Source organism: Pogona vitticeps, chromosome 1 (genome assembly GCF_051106095.1).
Source record: "Pogona vitticeps strain Pit_001003342236 chromosome 1, PviZW2.1, whole genome shotgun sequence".
NCBI lineage: Eukaryota > Metazoa > Chordata > Lepidosauria > Squamata > Agamidae > Pogona > Pogona vitticeps.
In genome coordinates, this window is record NC_135783.1 from 274,319,483 (window position 1) to 274,341,393 (window position 21,911).

A 21,911-nucleotide genomic window follows, 5' to 3' on the forward strand; every position below is an offset into this window, starting at 1 on the left:
CTGTGCTGAACTCATGTCTGGACCTGATAATGGACTGGATGAGGGTTAATAAATTGAAACTCAATCCAGACAAGTTGGAAGTGCTGTTAGTGGGTGCTTAGCCAGACAGGCTGGAGGGCCATTTCCCTGCCCTGAACGGGGTTACACTCCCCCTAAGGGACAGGATCCACAGTTTGGGGGTGCTCCTGGACCCCAGTCTAACTCTGGAAGCCCAGGTGGACTCAGTGGCCATTAGCGCCTTCCTTCAGCTGCGGAAATTATACCAGCTACGGTCCTACCTGGACGAACAGAGTCTCATGACAGTTACACATGCATTGGTAACATCTCCTATAGATTACTGCAATGCACTCTACGTGGGGCTGCCTTTGAAGACGGTCCGGCAACTGCAACTGGTTCAGAATCAAACTGTGCGGTTAGTGAGTGATGGGGCCGCTAGGGGACATATAGATAATTGCTAAATGAAAGCACAGTCTAAGAAGAGCTCCAGATGAGGCTTTTATCACACCAGTATCCTGTTTCATTCACTGAACTTTAGAGCACTGGTTCTTAACCCTGGGTTACTCAGGAGTTTTGGACTGCAATTCCCAGAAGCCTTCACCAGCAGCTGTGCTGACTGGGGTTTCTGGGAGTTGCAGTTCAAAAGCATCCGAGTAACAAAGGTTAAGAACCACTGCTTTAGAGGACCTTTCAATGCCATTTAAAGGAGCTGGCTGGCTAGCTCAGTGAGTCAGTTATCTGGCTGTGGATCCAGAGCTTGGGGGTTCCGTTCCCCACTATAGTGACTAGCTATGTGGATGGAATTCTGAGATATTTCAATACTGTATTGCCTATCCATGCTGGAAAGGGTGGCATTTTTTTCTTAACTACAAGTTGTACATTCATTTGTTTTACACACCGCCATTCAGGTTTGAAAAAATTACAGAAAACTTTCTCTGACAACATTGCAGTGGAGACGCTCACCACTGGCTACCTTTTGTGGAAGCACTATGCAGAAGTGCATGAACAAAGGCTGACAGTTCTTAACAAAACAGCTCCGGGGGCAAGCAAATCCATCAGGTCTGGCCCAGTCATTAGCCATACAGAGGACAATCGTCTTTGGCAGGAGTGTACACTCGGGTTGATGGACGAGGTGCTGCCGTGGCCGTCACCCCCTTACTGCAGCCTGGGTGCCTGACATTATCACCAGGATCTATTTTCCTTAAGTGGTGGCCTCCCCCATGTCCTTAGCACTGCTCCTTTTTGGCTAGCTGTTTGTATGACGCCTGGCTTTCGCTTCGTGGTAAGAGTGATACATCAGCTCTTTTGGCCACCCTTTCTTGAAGCCAAGCATAAACTCAATAAATAAGTGGCTCAGAAACAGCGGCAACTTGGAGGTGGGAAGGCAACAATTCAGACAAAACTAGCACTCCCACCCCTACATGGGGCAGCATGGGTGGTGGGGCTCAGCAAATCTCTTCCCATCTCACATGGTGGGAGAGCCCCTTGGCCCCTGCCTGAGGAATAGTGCAGTCCCTTGCCTTTTGTTCTTGAAGCTCTCGCTCCCAGCCAGAAGCCGCAAGAGGGGATCGAGCAGCTGTGGAAGAAATGCAAAAGGAAACAGCAACAGTACCAACTGCATAGACAAAAAGTGTATTTTTAAATTCTCAGATGTGCTTTGGACACCAGTGTTTATCAAAAGGGGGGGGGGAGTTGATTTACAGGCTATAAGTAAGTCAAGGGTTTGGCTTTGTTTCCCCATCTTAGAGTCTCCTGTCTGAAATAAAATTCTCCAGCTTTTATTAGCAATGGCAAGAGAATCATGATGATTGTTTAAAGGGACTCCAAAAATAATTCCAGACTAAGACTGGGGTTCATATTGAACTTTACATTTATAGTGAGGCAACTTGTACTGCTGTGGTTCTCTGTCCCCTGTCCTCCAGTTCTTTTTCCTCTTAAGATTCTGATGAGTGCCAAACTATATGCAACTCACCACCTGTGATTAGCGTTGAAAACATCTGCTTGTCTGTGAGCTCCACCAGGGTCAATGGGTGGTCCCTCCTCCATCCCATGATCCATGAACTCAACACCAGAGGTTTCAAAACAAGAAGGCTTTATTAACACTTGGACAGGGGGTGTAAAGCAAAGCAAAAGCGTGCTGCTTATATACCGCCCCATAGTGCTTCAAGCACTCTCTGGGCGGTTTACAATTTAATTATGCAGGCTACACATTGCTCCCCCCCAGCGAGCTGGGTACTCATTTTACCGACCTCGGAAGGATAGAAGGCTGAGTCAACCTTGAGCCGGCTACCTGGCATTTGAACCCCAGGTCGTGAGCACAGTTTTAGCTGCAGTACAGCGGTTTAACCACTGCGCCACGAGATTGGTTCTCATGGCTGGCCAACTCCAACCTTCACTAGACCTGGTTCAGTCCTTGTTTGCTCCACACCACAAGTTAAGGGCACTGGGATGGGACTTGCCCTCTACCTCTTCTAGGGCAGCCCTTATATTGCCCCACCTCCAAGCTAGACCCCCTTCTCCTCCAGGAGTTGCTCTACACCTTCCCTGCCATCTGGACTAAGCAGCAGTTCCTTCAGTTTTTCCCAGCAGTTCTTCCTCACCCTTACCTCCCCAGCCTCCATTTCCATGGGCATTTCAATGCTGCTATTCTCTACAGGGCCTGGGCTGGGGCAAGATGCCACATCAAGGGCCCCATCCCCAGCATCCCTCTCATATTAGAAACTTTTATGTTTCCCATAGGTTGCACATTGGTTTGCTTTGGTTAGCCATCAGCTTAGGCTTCATTGACAGGTTACAGAGGTCTGCCTGAATCACATGTCTGCAAAATAAATGGCATTTCAGCTTCTAATGAGGATATCTACACTACACAGTTGCACCATGACCCCACTTTAAGTGTCCTGACTCTAATCTATAGAATCCTGGGATACATAGTCTGATGAGATATTTAAATTTCTCTTCTAGAGAGCTCTAATACATTCTTCTGAGTTACAACAGAGAGTTCTACATACCTTGCTAAATGACAAAACCCAGGATTCCATGGTGTGGACCCATGGCACCTAAAGTGGGGTCATGCTACTGTAACTGTGCAGTATAGATACATTCAAAGCCCCAGACCATGCATGGCTGCTGCTTACAAACCAGGTCTTGTTCTAAAATTAAACTCCAAGTGGGATTTAAGGCTGCATTGGCAACATTCCTCAAATGGAAATAGGGACATCCATGTCACATCTGTAGTCTCATAGCCTGATTTCTGCTTCATTGTGCACTGCTGAAAGCTCTCTCTGCCTGCCTTTCTTTTGCCACAGTTATTCACTTCCACCTCAGGAAGAGTGATGAGGATAGTAACAGAAAGGATGGTGCTAGCAGACTTATTTCTACTCTCTCTCATTGCATGAGTAATTCATCCATTCTCAAATAGGGCTGCAATGGTGTGATACGTGTAATATGCTATCAGAGTTGAAGTATCTCAGCCTCTATTGAATATAAACAGAACCGGCTGTGTATTACATGGTGCTTTTAGTACTGAGTGTTCATGCACTAATATTTCTACGTATGTGTGCGAAAAAACAAGATGCGGTCACTAACATATGTATGGTTTTATGTGTGAAAGGGAGAGAGACAGAGACAGAGACAGAATTCATAGACTCTAAGGGAAAGGAGGAAAAACACTGAAAAGCAAGTACTGCAGCAATTGAAATTCAGCAAATAGGACATCCACCAAAGATGCAGAATGAGGATAAAAATTGGGGCAGTAATTTGCCAGAAACATCGATAAGTAACAAAAATACTAGAAGGAAGGAAGGAAATAAATGTAGGTCACTAGTAAATACAAACATGACACAAACTCACAAACTCCAGCCAGGTTTTGAAAATAATATTAGGGGATAGAGCTTTCCCCAGTCCAATGTGCATTAGATTACAGTTTCCATAATCACCTGGATGAGAGCAATGGGAGCTGTGGAACTATAGGAGACACCAGCTTTTGACACCTGAGGTGAAGAATGGATGGACACAGCACAATTCCTCTTATAGGTGAGTAGCCCCTATTTGGAATCTGCTTTAGCCAAAAGGTTTCCTATAAAATAGACATGGTTTTCACTGCAGATGTCTGTGAATAACTGATTACAGGAAAGTTCTAACGACTATAATGCTGTCCTGCTGCAACAGTTTGTTCTCCATCAAGGACAGTTACACACTGTACTTTTAATTAGAAAATAGAAATTACTCCCAACTGGGCTTCCTATGCTGCTACTTTACCTTTCAACCCTTATACTGTATGTGTTTTCCTTTAAAAAGAAATACACAGTATTTTATAAGGGACTTGAGTCAGTTAGCACCAGATTAGTGGTAATTTTATTAACTGCAAAACCATCGAGTTTTATTTGGATGAATTTGCCTCATTTTTCATCCCCACATCTGCTCAGCAGCTGCAGGCACACCATTCCCAGGGGCTTGGCCTAATTTGTAGAATTACAGAGGTTGTGCCTGGCAATAGGAAAGGTCTCTTAGTGCTGCTCACATTAAAAATTGTAAGCTTGATGCCTTCCACATGCTTCTGTTTTATTTTCATAAGCCTGTAGATGCTGGATCCATAATTAACCTTTCAGAGCAATTTCTCCACATATATAACTTAGTTATTCATTAACCGCTGCCAGTTGTTTTTAATGTTTTTGAGTCAATTGTGTAAATATTATGCAACTTACCCTTCCAAAACACTGAACACCAAATTTCCATTTCTTTAAATTACAAATCAACTTGGTTGTTTAGAACTATGTTCGGTGATGAAGGGAGGGGCTCTGACTCCATTAACATTTATTAAACATCTCTACAGGGATCCCACATACTGCTATGCTTGCATATATTCAAGTTACTGTAATTAGCTTAGGGAAAAAGTCTGGCATCCCCATCTCATAATAAAATTCAAATGAGCAAGTATATTATAGAATTAAAATAGGCTGCAACTGAGAACTCTTTGAGAACTAAACTCTGAACCAAATTTTACTGAAATTAAAAAAATAGTAATTGCACATAACACTATCTTCCTGCCTGATTGCTGTGGTCTTTCAAGGGGTGCCCCACAGTGGTTCCACATATTATACACCACTATCCGCTGCATCAAGTGATCTGAAACAATTGGGGACAGTATGCAGATATTATATCCCCCTGTTGTCTTTTTATAAACACAATGCACAAAGTGTTCCTTTATGATCTTCCTTCTTCCTCGTTTTTCTCAGATCATTTTCTGTTTCTCCTCAGTTCTTCACTTTAGCTAGAGAGGCAATCTTCCAAACAAGTCAGCCTAAAGTCCTTCTGTAGTAAGGTTTACAAATGTTTCCTCATGCACTATGACAGATCTTTTTTAATACAGTAAAGAGTCAGTTTCCTTTTCTTGCCTTAACATAAATTTCCAAAGTGATGGCTTCCTTGTAGTTATATTCTCTGTCTTGGATTGCTGTATTCTTTGCGGTTAAATCCTAAGTAATCCTAACATCGGGAGTTGGGGTGGATTGGATATTCACCTACAAATGAAGGGTTCTCCATATTGAACATTTTTTAAAAAACTTTTTAAACACCCATTACACTGTACTTTTTCTGGAGTTCATATGATGCAAGGCTGAAAGAAGGATGAACAAGGCAAAAGCAGGATAATTAGCTTTGCTTTCAGGGTTTCTTTGCAGTATCACCAGTTGCTGGGATTTTGTTGTTGTAGATCTCCATTGCTCCAATTTGCTCATCTGGTAATTGTATTGATTCATGTTGTTTGTGGGTGTGTTTCATGAAGTAATAGTTCCTTGTGAGTGTGTTTGAACAGGGAGCATTTTCTGACTGATAAATTGTAGTTACAATTATTTAAATTCTCTTCTGCTGATGTGGCCATTACTCCTGAAGAGGGTGGTTGCATCTTAGTCTGGTGCCTCACCTGCAAACATTGCACCTTGGGTGACCTTTTTGAGAGTCCAGCCTTGTAAAGGAGTCTAAACTACTGATGACATTGTTCTTGGCTTTGACACACTCACACAACCCTCGCTTCTTTAAAATGTGCTATACATTCAAGAAGGAGTACTTTGAGGTATCCTACCTCTATTAGTATACTTGTAGGGCAGGTATATATTAGGTCTGGGCTTCCAAGAAATTGTTTAATCTTTTACTTTTAATTTAGTAAGAAATATACATTTTCCAGTAGTTCAGTATGAATGACAAGGCAATAAGTGGTGTTTCCCACACATTTCACTTCTATTTTGTTGTAATAGTCTGCATTTTCTTAAGCCAAAATTAAATCAATGACAATGCATGTCCACCTGTTGTTTCTGAAGATGGTGTAGTCTCTTACAAGCAGGTGGTTTAGCTTCTTGTTCCCTGTGGCTTGTTTTGGTCCATCAATTATTTTCTCTAAATGACATACTTAGCTTCTCATTTTCAGGTACTACAGATGGTTGCAGTATGCAAATTTCTTCACCATGAAGGGATAGCTGTTTTCATATTTTCCTACTTCACACACATCTTTCTGTGCTCCTGAACACGGAACACCCAACAGACCTGTTGCATATTTCTGATTCTAGTATGTTTGACTACTAGTATAAAGGCCTGATTTAATCTTCACTATATGTTTGAAGGACGTGGTGGCGCTGCGGGCTAAACCGCAGAAGCCTGTGCTGCAGGGTGAGAAGACCAGCAGTCATAAGATCGAATCCACACGACGGAGTGAGCTCCCATCGCTTGTCCCAGCTCCTGCCAACCTAGCGGTTCGAAAGCATGCAAATGCAAGTATATCAATAGGGACCATCTCGGTGGGAAGGTAACAGCGTTCCGTGTCTAAGTTGCACTGGCCATGTGACCACGGAAGATTGTCTTTGGACAAAACGCTGGCTGCATGGCTTGGAAACGGGGATGAGCACCACCCCCTAGAGTCGAACATGACTGGACAAAAAAAAAATTGTCAAGGGGAACATTTACCTTTACCTATATGTTTGAGACTAGATCCAGGCAACATGGAATATATCTCTGAGCCTTGCCTTCTGCATCATTCTTTCTCTTGAAAATCTACCTGAACTCTAGTTTTTTTCCTAGGTCTTAACTTAGTCAGTTTCCAGGTCTTGTTGTAGTAAAGATAATCTAGGCAGTGCATTCCTTGACTCACACAAGCCTTCAGTGCAGCATGTACATCTGCTTTAGTTTCTGCTTTGTGGGGTGCAATTTTTGTGCTTTTCACTTAGCAGATCACCTCTAAAATTCTGCACACAGAATTGTATGCATGCCTGTTTTTGTTCGGATTTTTTTAAAATTTTGTTTTGCTGTCCACTGTGTTGGGGTAGTTCTTTCTTCTAAGTGAATCATCCCCACAAATAAAGATTGCCTTTTTCTAGCTTTAACACTACTTCATTCTTACCAGGCCCCGTTTGTATTATTTTCCCACAGAAATCAATTTGGATTTGACTGGTTTTTCTCCAGCAGTGGCAGAAGCAAAAAAAAAAAAGGAAGAAGAAAAAGAAAACAGAAAAAAAAAGCATGTGTATCTGCATACTGGTCACTAATTTATGTTCATCTCATTAACAGTTCTGCCTTTATGATCACTAATTTGACTTGGAATCCCTTTTTCTCTCTGGTTCACTACGAAGGAAACTAACATTTCAAAGGATTTAGAAAGTAATTAAAAGAAAGCTACTGCTTTCTGATTTAACTCTTTTCTTGCTTCTGTTAAGCTCTATACACATTGTAAGAGTCAACTTAAGTGGCCTTCAAATGATTCTCGTTTCTCCTTTTTTCAGAATTTGCACTGGCTTTGGATGGAGGTATTTTAGTTATTTACAAGTTACTATGGGGCAAAAGCTACTATTCACCCCCCACCCCCCTACCCCCACCCCCAACCCCACCCCAGGCTGGAGTGATACCACAATGGATCCTTCATATCCCATTTAGGGTTTGTAGGATTAAAAAGATAGCCAGCAATTTGAACTGAGGAAAGGGAAAATCAAAAGTAGACTGAGCTGCTGGCACCAAAGAAGATTAATGACAGCTGACAAAAGCCCTGAACCTCTCCTGGCACTTCAACCCCTGAACACCTGGGAGGGCTCAGACTGAAGTGAATCTGTGGTAAACAGCAGCTCCACCCTGTTTTTTATGAGTTCCAAGGTGAAGAGGAAGACTTGCATCAGTGTTTAAGTAACCTTTCTGCATTCCTAGAATTTTCTTTTTGCTTTCTTCTCTCACTGAGCTTAGTCTTCTAAACTTTACTGAAATATTACCACACTATTAAGAGTGTGTGTGTGTGATTGTAGATAATTGTAGCATGGACTTTGAATGAATAGGCTGTGTCCTTCTGTAGCCTTCTGTGCACTGACTATGTCCCCTGGGACATAGTCATTGGTGACTTCCCCGTTCATGGTTTGTTTTGTTTTCAATGGAGATCTGGAAATACACAGATAGAGTCATACCCCAGGGGACAGAGTGCATGGGATGTTTTCCAATGGATAGAAGGAAGGGCATGCCCAACTTGACCGGTATACTTTTTGTTCAGGGAAGAGCAAGTTGGGGGTTTCCCGCATACCTGTAATATTTTTCTTAAAGAGCAAGCTATGTAATGATATAATGTGATCCTATCTTGCACTTCCATGGGCTAATTTTCACAATTCCCACATCTCCTTAGCTGAATTGTATTTTTAGAATGTGGAATTTGTTATTGCTTGCTAGTGATATCATGATGTCTTTACCACTTGTCCTTTTCTTCATAAAAAGCTATTTCCAGTGTTGAAGAGTTTTTCTCGTCTGAGATGGGACTGCCCACACAAAGACCAAAATATGTACTTGCCATCTCAGGTAGGTTGCTTTGAAGTGGGGACCTTCCACTACCTTATTATCTTTCCCTTTTGTTTGGGGAAACTCTAATTGAATGCAGTTGGTCTGTTTTTCTGTTAACTCCTGGAGCCCAGTAATGTTTATGGTGTCAGAGGGGTTATAAATAAGCTTCATTAAACAGATACCTGATGGCAGTACATTACCAATTAATTACTAAGATATGACTGTTTTATTATCAATCTGTTTTTATTCTGAATTGTGCTTTAATACGCAGCACCAATTATATGAACACATATCAACTGAATGGGTATTTACACAGATCTTTGGGGTAGGGGAGAGAAAAGAAATGATTAATGACTTCTCAATATTTTGCAAGTCAGACTCCTAGTCTTGGATGTTATCTTTGTTCAACCAAGTTGAAATATATGCAGAAATGAATGTAAAGTGGTGGGAACAAGTCCAAGCTAGTCACAAGATGTTTGGACATTTTTAGTGCATTTTGATTTAGACAGAGGTCTGGAGGGGACAGGAGGATATAGCAGATTCATGAGAAACATCAGAAATGCATTTGGAGAGAGGAAAATATGAAGAAGTATTCCTTGACCTCTGTTCTCCTCACTCTTTCATTCCAAATATTGACTCTAAAAAACAGCAAAGATGTAAACCTTGGTTGTAGCCTTCTGTGCACTGCCATGTACACACAACATTTCTATAAGCTTCAGCTCAGTTAAGGAACCTGAAATAAGTCTCTTTAGTTCAAAAGTGGCAATTAAATGTTTTGTGGGTCCCTGAAGCATTTGAGTCCCCCTCTATTTATTGTCAAATTGGATACAGTTCTTTCTGGTACTGTATTTACAAATACAGTATATACCTTTTTGCAGTGAATGTGAAATCCCCAGGGTGGTGTAGTGGATAGAGTGATGAACTAGGTCTCAGGAGGCTTGAGTTAAAATTCTCACTTAACCATGGAAACTCACTGGGGGTATGGAACTGGTAAAACCACTTTTTAAATATCTCATTTGCCTTAAAAGCCCTAATAGGGTTTCTATTAGTCAGTTCCAACTTGGTGACACAAGACAACAGCAAAGCAAATGGTAGTTTATATTTGAAACAACATAATTTGGTCATTTGGACATGTGTTATGCAACTGAACTTAAAATTATTTATCTTTGAAGGGATAGGGCAGATATTCAGAATGTGTGCCATTGATAATCAACACAAACCAAAGCCTTGCTCAGATAGACTGACCCGGTTTGTGTGCACCCCTTCTCCGAACAGATCCTGACTAATACAAAGATGTTTGTATGTACATTGCATTTGTGCTTGCCTGTGTACCTGTGCCGGGTAGGTGGAACTCATTCAGCCCTGGAAGGCTGCCCATCTAGGAGAAAGAAAACTCCGATTTCAAACCTCCACTGCCTTGTGGCTATATCCACTGATGGAAAAGGCTTCAGGAGTTAACCTCGAGGCAAAATCCGGAGCCGGAGTCCCAGAGGCAGTTCGTATCATTCTGTCAAGTCTTGCGACATCGTTGAAACCAGTTGTATTGGCCCTTGCCTTTCCATTGGACTATTTCAGTGACATGGAGATGGGGTATTTGCTGGTTGGATAACAGCCTATCCTCCATATTATTTTGCCCAGGCTTCGTGCCCTGGAGAGGACACTCCAGTTTCACGTACAGCGTCAAAACACTAGACGCTGTTCCAAGTCCTCCATACAGAGCACGTTACCATAGTCTCTCGAGACTGAAGGATGCCTTTGATGATGATGTGTACCAAAAGGGAAGGATCAAGGACTTGGGTACACATGCTTGATGCTGTAATGCCATCTGACACAAGATGGAGTGCTAACCCTGGTATCCTAACCTGTAAACCCATAAGGCAGCCATTTTCCGGTGCCTGTAAAGCGAGAAATCCATCCTAAAGCACAGCGGGGAGCCATTTTGCACAGCGGGCGGCCATTTTAGAGCCTCTGATCAGCTATTTTAAAATTGTCATCTAGTGAAAAATCGGTTCCTGAAGCAGGAAACTGATCATCGTTAAGCAATTTCCCCCATAGGAACATCGTTTTGCGATCACAATAGCGATTGTGAGTTATTGGTCCCATAAATGAGATCAAAAACCACGAAACAGGAAAATCCAGGCTCCATTCACCCCCGTTCGGAGTTAACTGCTTGAGTCAACACAGTTCCCGGGACATGAACTCTTGGCAGCCTGCATTTAAAGTCTGTTTCGATTTTATTAAAAAGAAACCACTTAATACCGCATCTTTACTGTTTAATGACTCAATTTTGGTAACGTAAGCCAAATTAATTATCTATAGGGAAACCGTTCTGTTCAAAGGACTAGAAAGGCCAATTATTAAACAACATAAGTTTATTTAAGTGAACAAAGAAAACATTTCTCTACAGTTTCATTTCTAAGCAACAGCATAACGGTTCAGCACCTTCTATAAAAATTAACTATTAAACAAAACAAAAACTAAACTATAAACTAAGGTAAACAAACGATATTCTTACGCAGTCCATATTGTTGGTTTAGGTTCCTTCACTTGAATCAAAGAGATGCAACGCCATGTTTTCAGATACCCAAAACTCTCTTCTCCCTCCCCAGTTACTTTTTCCAACCTCTTGTAAATTTCTCCAACCTGCCCCCTCCTGACATACTCAACCAATCACGAAGGCAAGAATTAGCATAGGGTACGCCCTACTTTCCCACCAACACCAAAGAATTGTTTATCATTCAGGTTAGAGATATTTTGACTCTGCCGTGTTTTTCTCTCCAGCTGCAGCGATAAGAAAAGCTGAAAATAGCTACTAGTAATTTTCCAGAACTTAGCCTGTGTCAGACTCAAAATGGATTCCTCTATGGTTAAGACATGACTACATAACCCATCTCTAATTAGAAAAATACACTTCATCACAGCGATCGCAAAAACTTCATTGTAAAGTGGTTTCGTCGCTTAACGAGGTAATCATTAAGTGAGGCACCACTGCATGTTGGTGGTGAGCCTTCCACAAGCTGTAGAAGTACATGGTGGCACAAGATGTGGAAAAGCTCCCCATGCTGTAGGCAAGACTATCTGGAATACAAGCCTCTGTAGAGATCCCATTGGTGAGCTCATTATGTTGTCTTCCCCTAAACTGCTGCTTCTACCCCACCCCAGGTTTGAGCTGCCATGTTTCTCATTAGCTGGGTTTTGCTAGGGTGTTGGAGAGGGGCACAGAATACAACTTGGCAGCCAGGACATGGACAGTCCCCTCTTTAACCCCCTTTCCTCTTCTCTGGAATTGAAGAAGAAACTGATTTCCCCCCCCCCCCTTATTTTTAAATTGTGAAATCCAGCATTATAATCTAGCTATAATTAGACAGTGATCTATTCCATTGTCACTCTTGTAAATCCAAAGATGGCAGTGAGGACTGAGATTTCAGGTTTTGGGGTTCATTGTGAATCTGAAAATTCCTTCTCAAGAAAATGAGATGAGTTCCTTGAATTTTCTTATCTTTATAGCAGCAACATTTGACATACATTTTCGTTGGTACTTATTTATGGTTTTTTGTTGTTTTGTTTATGGTTTATTCCATTTTATTGTGCTATAAACCATCAAGAATAGTGCTTTGCACTAATGTGGCAGCATAGAAATCAAATAAGCAAACAAAGGAAATAAATAAATATTTTTTCTCCTAAAATTTTATTTCTACATTAATTTTAAACATTGTATACTTCTGCATAACTACAGAATATGTAAAAGTCTTTTTGTTACAGTATTTTTAAGTGCTTCTGTTTCATAGAATCATAAAACAATGAAGTTGGAAGTTGCCTATAAGACCATTGAGTCCAACCCCCTACTCAATGCAGGAATACAAATCAAAGGATATCTGCCAGGCGATTGTCTACATTTCTCTTGAATGCCTCCAGTGCTGGAGCACTGACCACTTCTCGAGGCAATTGGTTCCATTGCCGTACTGCTCTAACAGTTAGGAAGTTTTTCCCGATATTCAACTGAAATCTGGCTTCCTGTAACTTGAGCCCATTGTTGTGTGTCCTGCACTGTGGGATGATTGAGAAGAGATCCTGCCTCTCCTCTGTATTACAGCCTCTCAGGTATTTGAAAAGTGTTATCATATCTCCCCCCCCCCCCCAATTTTCACTTCCAAATTAACAGGAACAAGAAGCTACTAGACAGGTCTTTGCACCAAATCATTTCTCAGCAAATTCTGCATGTAATAGAATTACAGAGTTGAATTATATGATTGGCATCATTTGATAGAATTATAGAAATAAAAAGTAACTTAATGTGATGTCACCAATGTAGTTAGTGTAATTAACACCCACCAGGGTTTTGTTTTGGTTTAATCAAGTGGAACACATCAGCCACTTTTTACACTCCTTTCTGCACTACTCAGACTATTCAAATAAAATTGCTGTCTTTTAAATATAAGTGTAAATAGTTGTTTCCCTGCAGAATATGCCCAATGAAGCATCTCGAAAGACTATGAAAATGGGGCGAAGGGGGGGATTTATCATCATTTGTGCCTTACTTTAATTTCTTCATGCCAGAAGATGTGTTTTATTAGGGTGCATTTAGAGCTTTTCTGGAAGGTGAGCTCTCCTCATGCTAGCAGTTATGAGAAGGTACAGTATTGCATAGCTATTCTATCTTTTCTCCTTAATGGAGTTCTCTGTGCTAAGGCAAAAGATGTATGATGCAGTGGCAAAAGAAATGAACAAATGGAGGCCATTGTTATTTGAAGCCCCCAAATAATGGCTTGATAACAGTTTTGTCTGAGACCAGTTAAAAACAACAACACCCCCTGCCAGCTATTAGTATCTATGTTATATACATTACCAATTTCATCTTCTGTATTTTTGAAACCAAATGGTTTCTGCCTTACTGCCCCCCCCCCCCGACTTTTTCAAGAATAAAATTGTGTAGCGTGGTTACTTTCTGTATGGCTTCATTTTCTGAACAGTGTATGAAAACACTCCTGTGATTTCGTTTGCTTATTCCAAGGCAGGGTCCAAACGAGCAGTAGAATTTTCCAAACAAAGAAGACAAGATTACCTTTCCTAGTGCTTTACTTCATGATAGATGGCAAGTGATTTGTCCAAGACATGATGGATGGTAAAAAATGTGTTAAGAAAGGTAATCTAAGCCATAGAGAAATAGCTTGGAAAAACACATCTTTTTTATATCTGGCAGTATACTGAGCCAGTGATTTCTTGTATTTAAGGCTTGGAAAACTATTAAGCCAGAATAATAAAATTTTAAAAGAAGAATTATTTTTAATATTTTATTGTATTAGATATTGTCAGCTGCTTTGTGTGGTTATGCCCTTTCTGGCAGGTGAACACACAAATATGCAAATTTAATATTAGCTATTGTCTTCTCCCCAGAGAGTCAATTGAACCTTGGGTAATTTTTTAACACAATGGCATCTTAACTGTGTAAGTATGCAACAACACACTATGAGGACCTCAGCTTATTGTTGACAACATTTGGCCTTACTGGGTCCCTCCAAACTATTCAATAACTGATATGTTTCTTTACTAGCACTCAATACTAGTAGTTGCTGTTAGTAAATTAAACAGGAAACCTGGGAATGTAAAGAAAACATTGATATGGGGTTTGAGGATGGGAGCTGGCTGGCCAGCCTAGTGGACTGGGCACCATAGCTGGAGGTAGGGAATTCAGTCCCTCATTGTACCTCTCAGGAGAAGACCCAAGGGTAAACTGCACAGTTGCAAGATGCCCCCCCAAAAGAAGAATATGGTAAACCATTCTTTAATACTTTATACCCGGAAGACCTTGGAAAAGGTTACCTTAAGTTGGCATGTTGGGTATAAGCTATTCTTAGGGGACAATCCAACTTATTATTTCTGCCATTGTAAGTGGAAGAGTGGAAATTACAGCCAATTGTGTGACTGGTGCACAAAAAGGAATATAAGCAGTGACTCATTTACTAGTGGCAATTTGCTGCTAGGATTTATGTCATTTCACTTATGTCACCATAAATAACCAACAGGATTTCAGCCTTAGGTTATAACCAAATGTGGGAAGCTTGTTCAAAGGGCAGTCAATGGCACATCTTTCTGATGGAACAATCCTTGGTGTATTTATTCAGGAGGAAGCCCTGTTGAATTAAGTGCAATTTACTCTGAGGTACACATTGAGAGTGACAGTAAGCAGTATGGAAACGGTGGAGTTGTTTCTGCAGTGAACAATCTTTGTTAGTAATGAATGTTTAATGTCAGTGTCACTCTGTAATTCACCTTCATTCTGAAGACTGCTGGTTAAGGCTACAGTAGCAAGTGAGTGAGGAATAATCTTTCAGAATTAAAATACCAAATAAGTAATTCCCTTCAGTATAGAGGAAGTTGTTTCTTCTCCCCAATTTATTCAGAATGACTGGCAAAATATAAGGCTGCATTAAGTCTATGGTCTGCTTCAAGGAAGAGGTTTCTGGACAATTAAAACTAGTGATTAAATCAAGCAACTACTGAAATATAAACATGGACCAAATATGAACTATGACAAAGACAAGCTGGCAGGCAGGCAAAATGGAAAGTATGTGGGGTTCTGAGAGAGAAATGGAGAGAACAGGGAAAGTAGGTTTAGTTCATGCTCAGTTGAGTATGGAAATGTCTGTTTATAGACACCCATTTCCCATCATATGCACTTCATTTTGGGGTTCTGGAGAAGTCTGAGTTTGGAAAATGCAGAAGATATTTTGTAAACTAGATGACAATCTAAATTTCTGCAATTAACTGACTGAGTTCCCTGGTAAGAACACTGAAAATAATGTAGCATCATCCCAAATTACTGTCATTCTCACATGCTAAAGCCAGATCTCATCAGGTTAAAAAATATGTCAAGTAAACATTGGTCATTAAAAAAAAGCCATTTGAAAAAATGCAAAGAGAAATATATTACCTTAAATTAGGAGAGGGTAACTGTGATCTTTCAGGTGTGGTTGCATTACTAACCCCCTCAGATACAGCTAGCATAGGTAATGGTGAGGAATGCTGGGATCTGGAGCCTAGCAAAACCTGATAGTTAGTCACTATTGTAGGTATTTACAATAGTTGGTTGGTTACTACCACAGTTGGTTACTACTGAGATTATGACTATTAAGCAGACGTAACTGGTCTGAACATTTGTAAGCAGATGAAAATAGAAAGCATAATGTTTATTGCTTCAAGAAATCCATTCAGAGATAGAAAACTAAATTTGTTTACAGAAGACCCTAAGTCTGGGTCCCATGTGTGAAGGCATGCTGGTAAACATTATGGGGGAAGGTGTCTTGTCCTACCTTTCTCTTACAAAGGAGAATAACAATTTCACTGACTTTGGAAAAGAAGCAGAGCATGGGAATAACAATCTCCACATCAACAAGAGGTTACTTAGAACAGTGGTTCTTAACCTTTGTTACTCGGATGTTTTTGAACTGCAGCTCCCAGAAACCCCAGCCAGCACAGTTGGTGGTGAAGGCTTCTGGGAGTTGCAGTCCAAAACTCCTGAGTAACCCAAGGTTAAGAACCAGTGACTTAGAACAGTGGTCCCCAACCTTGGGCCTCCAGATGTTCCTGGACTACAACTCCCAGAAGCCTTCACCACCACCTCTGTTGGCCAGGATTTCTGGGAGTTGAAGTCCAAGAACATCTGGAGGCCCAAGGTTGGGGGCCACTGACTTAGAATGTACAAGAACAATTCTTCTGGCTATCTGGCTCTCTCTCATGTGCATACATCCCATCACTGGGTCAGACTACTCACAATATACACTAGTGGTTTGACTTCCAATTGAGCCAATACCTGTTCAGGTATCCCAAAATCCTTAGTATGAATGATTTTTGCAGCAACCAGAAGCCTGAATGCAATGTCACATTAGTGCCAAGAATCATTAGCATGATGGGCATTCTTTCCCTTGCATTCTCACTGCAGTCTTCTAGACCAGTGGTTCTTAACCTTGGGTTACTCAGGTGTTTTTGGACTGCAACTCCCAGAAGCCTTCAGCACCAGCTGTGCTGGCCAGCAGTTCTGGGAGTTGAAATCCAAGAACATCTGGAGGCCCAAGGTTGGGGACCACTGCTCTAGACCAACCAAAATCCTGCTTTGAAGGGCTTTCCAACTTTTCAGAGCAGATTTTAATTGCCTGGAGGAAGTAATGTAATCCCAGTGATGGGTTGTGTAATCCCAGTGATGAACTTTACCTCTTTACCTGAATTTGAACATCTCTCTCTCACACACAAACACATACAGAAGCTGAAACTTGCCAGCATGCCATGTTAGACAAACACTCCTCTGTCTGTTGCCTCCAAAAGAAAATATACACATACGTACCTTTGTTTACAATAGGCACACAAGTCCCCAGTGAAAGACGTGGCTGACTGCAAGCCTGTGCCTTCCCTAGGAGAAATCTGTAGCAGAATTTCATGTTGGGCATAGTTGAAATTGGCATGGATGATATGGATGGCTGACAGCTCTATTAATGGTGATGACTGCTATGTTCATTTTTGTACTGTGTCTGGAGTGGGACTGGCATCTGTTCAACCCATTCCCTTCTTGGTTGGAGAATGATAATGAATCTGCACCATGATCGTCCTCCTGTGGTGGCCCAGTAGGAACTGATAATATGATACCTGAACAAGTCTGGTATAGAATTTCTCTGCCTCTATGAGTTTTTGTCTACACACACTCATTGTTTTTGAAACTTCAAGGATTTAATTTTATTCAGTCCATGATGGCATGGTGTGAGTTCGATGGAAAATAAACATAATTAGAGCTGATGTTATTTCTTCACTGGAGCCCACCCTTGGGTAAATTTAAACATCACTGTAAGCAATTAAAGGTTTTGGAATCCAGAGTAGGGGAAGTAAAACCAACAACAGTGGGACAAATTTGTTCCCTGTGAATGTTTCTTCAAGTTAATGATGTCTTGGAAATTGCCTTTTGGGTTTCTTTTTTTAAAAAAACAAACCAAAAAAATCCCCCAACCCTTCAGTTTGTATGATAGGACTGATCGAGTCTGAGTTTGTTATTGCATTCAACAGTTTTATGCTCATGTAACACCACATATTTTAAGGATATTTGTTTTAAGAGTCATACAGTCAGCTTCATTGTGCTGAAAATGACCATGAATGTATAGTGGGAGAAGTCTGACTGATGCCCAGTTTTGCTGTATGTCCCATTTACTGGAGCAACTGTATGATTTTTTTCTTCCTTTTAGAGGAAATTGGTTATGAACACCATATTATTATAGGCTGTCTTCTGTCATACATAAAATGAAGAACATTCTGTTTCTCCCCCACATTTGTGTACCACTTTCCTTCAAAGAGTTCCCCTCACCCTATTTATTTGCCTCACAGCCAGTCTGGTCATGTTAGGTCAGGTTGATCAGGTGGTGGTTGGCCCAAGCTCACCTAGTCAATGTCATGGCTGAATGTAGATTTGAACCTGATTCTTGCTCCTTCTGGTTAGACACATATATCTCAACAAGAAGAAAGGGCAATATGTCAAGGTACACAAGTTATTTTTCACTTAGCTCAACCTACTTTTTTTCACTTAGCTCAACCTACTTCCTTGTGGAAGACTCATTTTGCAGAGCACAACACACTATACTTTCCAACAGCAGAAGTGATTCTTATTGCTCTGCTACGCTGGCTCAATTCTATGACATTCCTTCAGTCTCCTACTACCATTTCCTGACAAACCAGGCATTTTCAAATCATTTCACAAATCACAGAATAAAGAACAGCACCTGTATAACTTTTCTCACTTCCTCAGCTTCTGCCTCATTCTGAGGAACTGTGGAGAATTTAAAGTGTGAACTGGACATAATTTCTCAGCACCACTTAGAATATTGTCAGCACAGTCAGGTGAACCCATGAGGGGTCACTAACACAGGAGGGGTTATTGCACCACCAAAATTCTCTCATCTACACAATAGTTAAAGATACAGAACTCATTACTTCCTTTTCACAAGCTTACACTTTGAACCAAACCCCAAAGAAAAGATAACTTCAATACAAGAAAACCAAGTACCAAGAAAATATTTTATTTAGCTGTCCAGTACACAAATCTGTGTGGAGTTCCACTAATGGAGGGGGGGTGAACTCAGTGACCTCGTGGTTGCTTCCAGCTTTACAGTTCTGTGATTCTTCTACAGTGGGGTCTCGACTTACAAACTTAATCCGTATTGGAAGGCAGTTTGTAAGTCGAAAAGTTTGTAAGTCGAATCAGCATTTCCCATAGGAATGCACTGAAAACCAATTAATCTGTTCCGGCTGTTTTTGGTTCTTAGGTTGAGGGGCATTTCCCATAGGAACTAAGGCAAAGCCGGTTAATCCGTTCCTACCACTAGGGGCAGAATTTTTTTTCTTTTTTTCCTTTTAACCTAAGATGACTTAGGTTAAAAAAAGAGGAAAGAAATGAGGGAGAGAAGGAGGGAACAGACACCTTTTCAACAGAACACCCTGAAAAGCACATTTTCAGCCAAGACAAGTACCTTCTGGAAAAAACCAAGAACCTTTCAGACAACAGATCACCTTGAAAAGCACCTTTTAAATCAAGACAAGCCAATACAAGCACCTTTTGGGGAAAGGGAGGGCAGCAAAGGAGGGAGGGAACACCTTTTAAAAATCCAAAAATCAAAAATTAAAAAAGCGCCAAAAAATAAAAATACAGTCCGTACCGCACTGTACCAGGCAATACCAGCAGTACCAGGCAGTACCAGGCAGTCTGAAGACTGTCTCCAAATCCACTCTCAAAACGCTGGGAAGAACGAGGAAGCAGATAAGCACCCTCTTCACTGGCCAACGGTTAACTGAAAGTTCAAACTTCATGCTTTCCCCACCTCAAACACATTTTTTTTGGTTTGTAACTCGAATCTAAGTGTGCAAGTCGAGTCAATATTTTTTTATCAGAGTGGTTTGTAAGTCGAAATGTTTGTAACTCGAGCCGTTTGTAAGTCGAGGGTTGACTGTATTTTAATTGTGATATTAATGCATGCTACTCTTTGTGAGACTGGCAAAGTAAGTTTTTTGGACTATAACTTCCACAGTCAACCAGCTAGAATAACCAGTGGCCCACAGCTTGAAGAATCTGGGAGTTGTGATCCAAACATCTAATTTTGACAATCTCTGCATTATATCTAAATTCTGTACATAAGATTTGACATTCAAGTGGACTCCTCCTCCTTGCTCCTTGTTTCTTTGCTATATCATTTCTTTTAAGAAGAAATTCATGGTCCTTTTGTATGCAATGACCTAAAAGCAAAGCAAAATGTGCTACTTATATACCACCTCATACTGCTTAAAGCACTCTTTGAGCAGTTTATAATTTAATTATGCAGGCTGCACATCCTGCCCTCCCCCCTCGTGAGCTGGGTACACAATTTACCAATCTTAGTAGGATGGAAGGTTGAGTCAACCTCAAACCAGCTACCTGAGCCTAGGATTGAACTCAGATCATAAGCAGAGTCTTCACTGCAGTACTGCAGCGTAACCACTGGCCACGAGGTTCCATCACCCTACAAGTGATTCACAAAATATTCATTCTAGCTTAGGTATGCAAACTTACATGATTTTAAAAAATCTTGAATAAATGCATTGTTGCTATGATTCTCCTGCATACAATTACGTCAGAGTTTTAAAAGAAAGTATGATTCATGAAGAATTGTACAGGCAGTGTAGGACAAAATCATCTTCAAAGGGAGACTGGCATATTCCCTCAATGGGTCACCTTCTGGCCGGGGACCTACTAATTAATGTTCTTGCAAAGGGTTAAAAGTGTTGTTTTAAGGGAAAGGATTGTGATACCTGATTAGTTTATTTTTCCAGCTTCATTCCCCCCCCTCTTGTGACACCAACTTGGCGGGGGCAGGGCTCTGTTGGCAGGAGGTTCATTTACAGTGGCATGCTCACAGCTGCACTCTGAGCTCTATTTTGGTTATGTTGTGATGGATGACTTGAGTGAGAGATGTGAAGAGTGAATCAACGGCTTTAGTACAAACACATGGGATTGCCTGTCCATTTGCTAAGAGTCCCATCTTGCTGTGGCGCCTTCTTTAGGGATGGAATCATTTTTTTAACCTGTGCTACCTAGATTGGGTTCAGTTTCTATTCAAACAGCTGTCCTTAAAATGTTTGAAAGATAAAAAGATAATAAGAATAAGAAAAAGTATTTAAAGCCCTTCTTGTGGGAAATAGCAGCAATAATGAAATCATAGGCAATTAATCAGTAAAGCTGGGCCACACAGAACAGGAAGCAATTAAAAGACACAGGTTGTTACAAATAGATTTCTAACTAAAGCACAGTAGTAGCCCCTCAAAAAACTCATCTATTATTTGCTAGTCCACAGCAAACAGGGTGGTGCTGCAGCTGTATTTTAAAGCGGGAAATTGCCATAAATCAGGCTTGAAAAGAGACAGGAGAACAGTACTGAGAACACTGGAATGTTGACAACAGTATAATCTGTCTTCTCTATTGAATACTTAAAATAAACCTTCCAGTTTATAAATGTGGGATATTGTGCTTCTGTACCTATGATTCAAAATGCCAAGAAATGGACTGATATTGTTGCACAATATCAGGCTCGCATTGCCATCATGAAAAAGGATCACAAATTTTACATACAAAGGGCACCTTGAAAGTTGGCAACGTCAATGGAAGCAGTCAAGATGGTCTGCAGGATACACTCTTGTGCTCTCTGCGATTCACAAAGAGACACTGAAAATCCCAGAAGTTGACTCCCTTTCCCATCAATTAGCCAACTCTCACCCAAACATGAAATAATTATCAGGCTGTTTTTCGACAAGTGTGAATGGTAGTGAGCAGGATTGTTACAGATAGAAAATCCATGCTTGTAGGGGTGGGTGGGGCATGTGCACAAGCAGGTGGCAGAGTGTGCGTGCTGGGGGTGGAGCACACTCACATGCATGCATGGGTGGGCAGAGCATGCATGCACAGGTGGACGGGGTGGGCTTGTGGGTGAGCGGGGCACCCATGTGTGCGGGTGGGTGGGCCATGTGTGCGGGCGGGTTTATATGTGGGGGGGCGGGAGAGGTGTCTCCATGGCCCAGTCTCCAAGGCCACGACCTGATACTGGGCTGCAGACTGGGGT

At 41.2% G+C, this 21,911-nt stretch overlaps 1 long non-coding RNA gene across 1 annotated transcript in view; it reads right to left on the reverse strand.

Moving 5' to 3' along the window:
* Positions 1 to 12,342: 12,342 nt before the first annotated feature.
* LOC140702467 (uncharacterized) overlaps positions 12,343 to 21,911 on the reverse strand; it is a 46,480-nt gene continuing 36,911 nt past the window's right edge. Inside the window, exon 3 of the long non-coding RNA XR_012081654.2 lies at positions 12,343 to 20,055. This is a non-coding gene — a long non-coding RNA (uncharacterized LOC140702467). The remainder of the gene's footprint in view (positions 20,056 to 21,911) is intronic.